Source organism: Peromyscus californicus, unplaced genomic scaffold, assembly GCF_007827085.1.
Source record: "Peromyscus californicus insignis strain IS unplaced genomic scaffold, ASM782708v3 Scaffold_12__1_contigs__length_115047231, whole genome shotgun sequence".
NCBI classification, from domain to species: Eukaryota; Metazoa; Chordata; class Mammalia; order Rodentia; family Cricetidae; genus Peromyscus; species Peromyscus californicus.
Window position 1 is genome coordinate 67920321 of NW_026294413.1, and position 9019 is coordinate 67929339.

Here is a 9019-nt window from a genome sequence, read left to right on the forward strand (position 1 = left end):
GGGAGGCCCCCAGGCAGTGGGACTGGGACCTGTCCTTAGTGCATGAGCTGGCTGTTTGGAATCTGGGGCCTATGCAGGGACACTTTGCTCAGCCTGGGAGGAGGGGACTGGACCTGCCTGGACTGAGTCTACCAGGTTGAGCTGAATCCCCAGGGGAGTCTTTGCCCTGGAGGAGACAGGAATGGGGGGTGGGCTGAGGGGAGTGTGGGGGGTGGGCAGAGGGAGGACAGGGGAATCTATGGCTGATATATAAAATTAAATCAAATTATGTAATAAAAAATGTTTCTTTCCAAGAAATCAGAGAATGGTCTAGTCACATTCCACAGGGGACAATCGTCATTGTGAGAGGGGCACCCACTCAGTTGCAGGTGTGTGATGTTTCCAGAGCTGAGGTCTCTAGATGGATGAGCTGATACTGAACATTCTGTAGAGAAGGTGACCTCTTTTGGAAAGCATGGTGAGAAGGTGAATCTACAAGAGTACTTCCTCAGAGCTCCAGTAGCTACTTCATGGGCAGCAATGTAGAACATAAACATGGCCTTTTGATAGAGAGAGGGAGCTAGTGGAAGGGAAAACTGAAGGTAGGGATCAGCCCTTGATGTCATCATCTCTCTGATGTAGATGATCCCTCTTTCCCCAGGCATCATGGTCAATCTCAAAGCTGGATGAGAAAGTAGGAGAGAAAGGCCAAAGAAAGACGCCATATTAAAAATATTTCCCGGAGCGCTGGGGACATAGCTTTGTGGTAGAGTGCTTGACTAGATAGCATGTGCTAGGCCCCATTCTCCACCTCCATTACTAAAGAAACATTGTCTTCTGGGAATCTCACTCACGTACTTTGATTCTCTAGAATCATGTCAACGTGTAAACCCACATACAAGGGAGCCTGGGAGGGTGAGCATATCTTATTCAGCTGGATACATTTCTACTCTGGGGTTTATATTGTGAAAGAGACACAGTGAAGCTGTGTGCTTCACATTAGCAACTAAATATAAAAGGAGTCTAGTAGACCTTGGGACTATAACACCCACTTTGATGCGGTTACCTGCTCACCAATAAGGGGACTCCTGCAGCCAGACCTGTGGTCCGTGCACAGGAAGCAGTCCATCTCACCCTACCCACTGAGTCTTCTGATGGAACAGCTGGAGAGTTAGTGCAAAAGCCACAAGCCTCTCATTGGGGCTTCACTGTGGTAATTTAAGCATTCATGTCTTTCATTGTCTTTCAGCCAGTGACAGGAAGTCTGTTCTGAGATGATCGTGGGGACTGAGATATTCTGCAAGTGCTTTTCTGGTACAGTTGAGTGTGAGCCTGACTTCAGGGGACCACTCTTCCCCAGAGTCCTTCCCCAGAGTCCAAACACAAGCTTCCACAACTTCAGACCCTGACTTCACACTACTTCCTCCTTTATTCCTTGAACTGGCACTCCCTCCCTCCGGACCTAGCCTGATCAATACTAGGATCAATACAAGCTACTCAACATCTTTATGAGCCTTTTGCCCCTTAACATCAGAAGGTGCAAAGAGGTATTTCAGATGCATGAATATCACAATGAATTCTCACCACTACTTCCCCCAGGAGGTAAAGGAGATCTGAGTTCTTCCTGGATAACAGAAGAACTTTATGGGAACCAAGTGGCAGTTATCCTGAATATGGTGTAGACAGACAAGTTCCCAGGGGGCTTGAAATTCAGCAAAATGCATGGGATGTGTTGATTTCCTGAATGGAATTTCAAATGTGTACCTGGAAAGCAAGCAGATTACACCCGCAGACTGCAGAGGTAGATCTGGTTGCCAGTTCATCTTGGCAGGGCTGTTGCCCTGGCTGGGACTTGTTTCTGCAATTGTAAGATAGTGCCATGAACAGTGCAACAGCCTGGGCTCCTCTGGGATGAAATGAATTAAATGAAGCCCTTGAGAGTAAACCTGGCACAGAAGAGGTTCCTGGTGAGTATTATCTGTTCACAATTATCCAGTTTCCACCACAGGGAGCACATAACAACACGGCTCACATCACACCGGTTCACCTTGCTGACCCTTCCAGGGTTCTCTGCACAGACCTTAAGGCAGGGGGGAGATCTTGTTTGCTTCCAGTGGCCTCTTGTTCAACCAGGGCTGTTTCACACTCTCATACACAATCTCACACACACACACACACACACACACACACACACACACACACACACACAAATTACAATCAGAGGAAATTTGGAGTTAGAATAATTGTAAAGAAAGAAAAAGGAAGAAAAGGTTTAAATGAAGCAAGAGAAGAGACTAACAAATAATGAAAGATGCTAATTTTTATTTCTTCAAGATCACAGGCCATGTGGTTAGGGTCCTTTTTCTCCTCCTGTTTCCTCTATCTTAATTTACCCAGGAAGATAATCAATTTCTGAGGGTGGATCACCTCTTAGTAACGCTGTGTTCATTTTCCTATTGCTGTGTAACAAATTACACAAACTCAGCAGCTTAAACTAGCTCCTAACTTCTCATAGCTCCGTGGATCTAAAGTCTGGGGAGGGTGTGGCTGGATCCTTGGCTCTGGTCTCAGAAAGTCAAAGCTAAAATGACAGCTTGGATGAGCACCCTTCTAGAAGAACTTGTGAAGAAATGAAAATACCCACACTCACTCAGACTGATTCAGCTCCCCGCAGCTAGAGCCAAGAGCAGGTTTTCTCGCTGCCAACAGTGTGGGGCAGCTGTCATTTCTGTCCTTGCCACGCGTTGACCCTAATCTTCCAGCCAGCAGTGGACCCTCACATTCTTCTCAAACGTCGACCTTCTCTGGCTCTCTCTTCTGCAGCCAGCTGTAGAATACTCTGCTTTGGGGTGGCTCCTGTAGATTGGGCCTTTCTCCCTGTATCACAACACAATCACTGAAATGATGTCAAGATATCTCCATGGCTTTTAACCACTTGAGAAGAGATGGGGATTACATAAGATTGAAGATCACAAGTCTTCATTTTAGGATTCTCCCATGTACTCCAAGAGGGATGAGGACAGAGGTTTCAGGTGAAACCAGGAAGAAAAACCGAAGGGTTCTGCTCAGAGAGACGTGAAGGGGTGAGTTTGGAATATCTCCCTTCAAGGACATTAGACCTTCTCCAGATTGATTTCAAAAGAACCTCAGCTGTCAGACACTCAAGAAACATGAACGCCTGCCCAATCAGAAGGTCTGGAGGCCTTGGCGGACTAAGATGAGCAGACTCCAAAGCAGATGACCGTGAGCAGCCAAGAGGACAAGGGACCATGCTAACGCGACTCTGACCTAGGACATCAGGGAAGCCAGGCCTGCGATACCATGAGATACTGGGGAAGAGACAACCGACATCCTCAGAAGAAAGGAATATTTTATTCTCCCTGGGCTCCTCCAAGACCCCTGAGACCTGGTTCAGCAGAGGCTTGCTGTGGGATGGTCTGTATGTCAAATGTGTTGCTGATTGGTCAATGAATAAATCACTGATTGGTCAGTGGCCAGGCAGGAAGTATAGGCGGGACTAAGAGAGAGGAGAATGGAGAGAACAGGAAGCTGGGTGAGAGAGACACTGCCAGCCGCCATGATGAGAAACAGCATGTAAAGATGCCGGTAAGCCATGAGCCATGTGGCAAGGTATAGATTAATGGAAATGGATTAATTTAAGCTGTAAGAACAGTTAGCAAGAAGCCTGCCATGGCCATACAGTTTGTAACCAATATAAGTCTCTGTGTTTACTTGGTCAGGTTTGAGTGGCTGTGGGACTGGCGGGTGTCAGAGATTTGTCCTGACTGTGGGCCAGGAAGGAAAACTTAGCTTCAAATGGCACCCAACGTGGGGCATGAACCCACGACCCTGAGATTAAGAGTCTCATGCTCTACCAACGTGGTGGCAAGAGTTTCCACCTAAAAACTGAGAAAAGATTCTAAAACGGAGCTAAAAACAGTTCCTAATTGTCTCTCTCAAATGAGCGGCAGCTGCCGGTTTGAGCTACTGGCGGGTTCCTAGCGTGCATGCCTGCTCGACCTGCAGTATGGTGGAAATGAGGCCTCTGCAAGTGGCACATTAAGCTGTGTGGTGGATTTAGCCTTTGCTAGCACAAAACAAACCAAAAAAAAGAGGTTTCTGGGCTACACGCTGCTTTGATAGAAGCATAGACCCACTATTTCTGAGAGTTGATGACTCCCAGAGCTGGCGGAAAACGTATCACCGTCATGAGAGCTAAAAGCAAGAGACACCAGGACAATTGAGCAGGATGTCATTCACAATCTAGGCACCAGGTGATATGAATATTTATTATGACAAAGTGGCAGCGGAATTCGGGAAAGTACCTTGTCCTAACTCAGCCAGTGTTGTGGGATGTTTTCTGATGGAAGAGGTCAAGCCATCTGGAGGAAAGAATACTGTGTCTACTGTGAACAAAGGTGCCATGCAGTTCATGCCAGCTGTGTTCTCCCTCATGGAGTTGCCCGTCATCCTTTTTGCACTCATTTCTGGATCTGTGTTATTTGGGAACAAATAAAAAGTGTCAAATGTGGAATGAAGTCTGTTTGTTCTTGTTTAATCGTCGGTTAGCACCTGCACCCTGGGTTTCTGACTGACAGAAGCTCTGTCTGTCCATGCCTCAGTCTGGAAGTTGTGTCATTTGCTCAGTCCACTTTCCAGCTTGATCTGATATAGATATAAAGGTATATACAGACCTAGCCCTCTTGCAGGGCAACAACATGCCCTTTAATGCCAGCCTGGGCACCCTAGTTTACTTGTTTGATTGTGACAGGTTTCACTTTGTAGCTCAGCCTGGAGTTGGACCCAAACTTAAAGCAATTCCCTAGCCCCAGCCTTCTGAATGCTGAGGTGATAAGAAGAGCCACCACACATGATGTGGGTACCCTATTTCTGTTGGGGTGAGGCCTGTAATGAGAGGGCCCAGAGTTTCTGTCTCCTGGAAGTTTAGAATGTCTTAGCCTCAGAGGTGAATCTCCAGAAACCGAGTGAGCTGCTACCATCTGTGGCAGGCTCTCAAGATCAAAACATTACCTGGCACACAACCCACCCTGAAATACTGGGAGTTCAAAGGAGATACTCCATCTACTGGCAAAGTATGACAGCATATCTGATAAATTGTATAAAAGAAGTTAGAAAGATTCACGCATGAAATGTCCCTTAAACCTTCATAGGGAGGGACTACTAGAGGTGGGAGAATCTGCATTAAATCTCAACCAAAAAGAGATAACGGGTTCCAGGCACACCGAGTGACCACACAGCCCACTACTGCAGCTTAGAGAGAAGAAAGGTAGCATTTCCTGGTGACCTCAAGTAGCCCTGTATTGCTCTAAGACTAAATGGGGAGCTGATGACAGGCCCGGGCTCAGCCCACTGAGTTACCCATCCATACATACACTTTTGACATTTAAAGAAGTTTAGGTTTTACTTTCTTCTATCTGTAGGAAATTGAAAGTTATTAACTAGCTTCTAAAAACATTTTGAGGTTTATTTATTTTATTATTTTATGTGCATTGTACACCACAGGCCTGGTGCAGATAGTCTATGGAGATCATAAGAGGGTATTGGATCCCTGCAACTGGAGTTAGGGATGGTTGTGAGCCACCGTATGGGTGCCAAAAACTGAACGTGGGTCCTCTGCAAGAGTAATGAGTGCTCTTATCCACTGAGTCAGCTGCCCAACCTTGTTAACTAGCTTTTTTTTAAATTCATATTTATTCTTTATTGACCCATGTGTTATCTATACCCATAACACCTTGTCTTTCTTGGACATAATTAACAATTTTTCTCTATCAAATAATGAATAACATTAAAAATCTCTAAAGAGAGTCCTGTATGGTCCCTAAACTATATTCTACAGTACTTCAACGTATCCTTTATAAACACTTTATTAGTGCCACTTTTTTCTTTTATTTATTTATGTTTTTATTAAGAGATTTTTCCATTCATTCTACTTGTCAACCACAGATTCTCCTGTCTTTTCTCCTCCCACCCCCAGCCCTCCCGCCAACCTACCTCCCATTCCCACCTCCTCCAAGGCAAGTTCTCCCATGGGAGTCAGCAGTGTCTGGCACACTCAGTCGAGGCAGGTCCAAGCCCCTCCTCCCTGCACCAAGGCTGCACAAAGTGTCTCACCATAGGTACTAGGTTCCAAAAACCTGGCTCATGCACTAGGGAAAGGTCCTAGTCCCACCGCCTGGGGGCCCCCCAAACAGTTCAAGCTAAACAACTGTCTCACTTATCCAGAGGGCCTAGTCCAGTACCATGGGGGCTCCTCAGCTATTGGTCCATAGTTCATGCGTTTCCACTAGTTTGACTAGTTGTCTCTGTACTTTTTCTTTTTTTTTCATTTTTCTTTATTAAGAAATTTTCTACTCACTCCACATGCTATCCACAGACCCCCCTCCTCCATCCTCCCACCCCCTAGTCCTCTTTCTCAAGCCATCCCGCATCCCCACATCCCCCAAACTGAGGTCTCCTATGGGGAGTCAGCAGAGCCCAGCACACTGAGCCTAGGCAGGTCCAAGCCCCTTCCCACTGCACCAAGGCTATGCAAAGTGTCACACCACAGGCACCGGATTCCAGAAGCCTGCCCATTTACCAGGGACAGATCCCGATCTCCCTGCCTGGGTGCCCCCCAAACAGTTCAAGCCAAACAACCGTCTTCCATATCCAGACGGCCTAGTCCAGTCCCATGGGGGTTCCACAGCCACCAGTCTACAGTTCATGGGCTTCCACTAGTGTGGCCAGTCATCTCTGCACGTCCTCCCATCATGATCTCGATGTTCCTCGCCTGAAGTATGTCTCCTCTCTCTCATCAATTGGATTCCCTGAGCTCAGCCTGGTGACTGGCCGTGGATCTCTGTATCTGTCACTGGACAAAGGCTCTATGATGACAGCTAGGTTATTTGCTAGTCTGGTCACCAGAGTAGACCGGTCCAGGCACCCTCTAGACCACTGCCAGCAGACCAAAGTAGGGTTAACCTTGTGGATTCCTGAGAGCTTCCCCAGCACCCTGCCTCTTCCTATTCCCATGATGTCCTCATCTATCATGGTATCTTCCTCCCTGCCCTCCCACTCTGCCCCTGTTCTAGCTTGACCCTCCCATTTCCCTATGTTCTCATCCCCCACTCCTCTCCCTCTGCCACCCCCCAACCCAGTCCACTCATGTAGATCTCATCCACTTCTCCTTCACAGGATCATCCATGTGTCCCTCCTAGGGTCTTTTCTTGTTAGCTAGCCTCTCTGGAGTTGTGGGTTGCAGTCTGGCCAACCCTTCCCTCCCATTTAGTATCCACTTATGAGTGCGTACATACTATATTTGTCCTTCTGAGTCTGGGTTACCTCACTCAAGATGATATTTTCTAGCAGATCTTCAAAGAAGAGTTAATACCAATACTCTTTACATTGTTCCACACAATAGAAACAGAAGGAACATTACCAAACTCCTTCTATGAGGCTACAATTACCCTGATTCCTAAACCAAACAAGGATACAACAAAGAAAGAGAACTACAGACCGATCTCCCTCATGAACATTGATGCAAAAATACTCAATAAAATACTGGAAAACAGACTCCAAGAACACATCAAAACAATTATCCACCATGATCAAGTAGGCTTCATCCCAGGGATGCAAGGGTGGTTCAACATACGAAAGTCAGTCAATGTAATACACCATATAAACAAACTCAAAGAAGAAAACCACATGATCATCTCATTAGATGCAGAAAAGGCATTTGACAAAATCCAACACCCCTTCATGATAAAGGTCTTGGAGTGATCAGGAATACAGGGAACATACTTAAACATAATAAAGGAAACTTACAGCAAGCCAACAGCCAACATCAAATTAAATGGAGAGAAACTCAAAGTGATTCCACTAAAATCAGGAATGAGGCAAGGAACTCCTAATGATTGTGATAACATGCAGAAGACCTGCAAAAATTCAAGCCAGACAAAACCCTGGCATGGAAGAATGGAGGTGGGCATGATGTCTAATCCCTGCCTGAGGAGCTTTTGATATCTGATTGCCGCTGGGAGAAAGAGAATCAGCTTTCCTTAATGGTATGGCACCAGATATATTGATTATACTCGAGGGCGAGCCTCATGCTCAACACAAACAGGACTCATTGAGGGAGAGCGCAAGAGAGTGAGAGAAAGAGCAAAGTTGAGTTGTGTGGTTAGAGAGGTAGGGGATGATCTGGATGAGTTGGGGAAGAGGGATGATATGATCAAAATTCACTATATGTTATTCTCAGAGAATTAATATTTTTTAAAAGGAAGGCATTTCGTTAACAAGAACAACAAAAAACACAAACCAACTTGTCTGTTGAGAGCTGCCATCTGAAAGACGGGGAACACACTTTCCCCAGACAGACTAATGTACAGAGGAGGACAAGGCTCTCCCATCTCTGTCTCCTTTTTCTCTGTATACGAGGACTCAGAAGTATCAGGCATCTCTTCATGGGGCTACACCTTATCACTTCAGGAACAAAAACAGCTCTGTCACCGTTGTTGCTATTTTGATGTGCTTTGTTTGGTTTATTGAGACAAGGCCTCACTTTGGAGACTTGGCTGGCATGGGATTTATTATGTAGCTCAGGCTAGCCGCGAACTCGTGATCCTCCTGCCTCTGCGTCCTTCAGCAAATCCCACCAGGATGACCCTGGTAGAATGTTTGCCTAGCATGCATGAAGCGTTGAGCTCATTTCCAGCAATAAGTAACCAGGGTGTGCTAGTGCACATCTCAACCCCCAGAACTCAGAAAATCAGGCATCCAAGGCCATCCATGGCTACATTCTGAGTTCCAGAGCTAGCATGTTTATATTAGATCATGTCTCAAAATATCAAAAATAAAACAAAACTTGACATAGATGAACATTTCTTGAATCATACATGATTAAAAATCAAGTTACAAAATCTTTTGTGTAAATATAATCCTTTTTATTTTTCTATCTTCTCTACACTGGGGAAAGGTAGAAGCCCAAGCAGGGTGGGCATGATTCACCTGGTGAACACAGCCAGGGCTGTTGGAGAGCTGG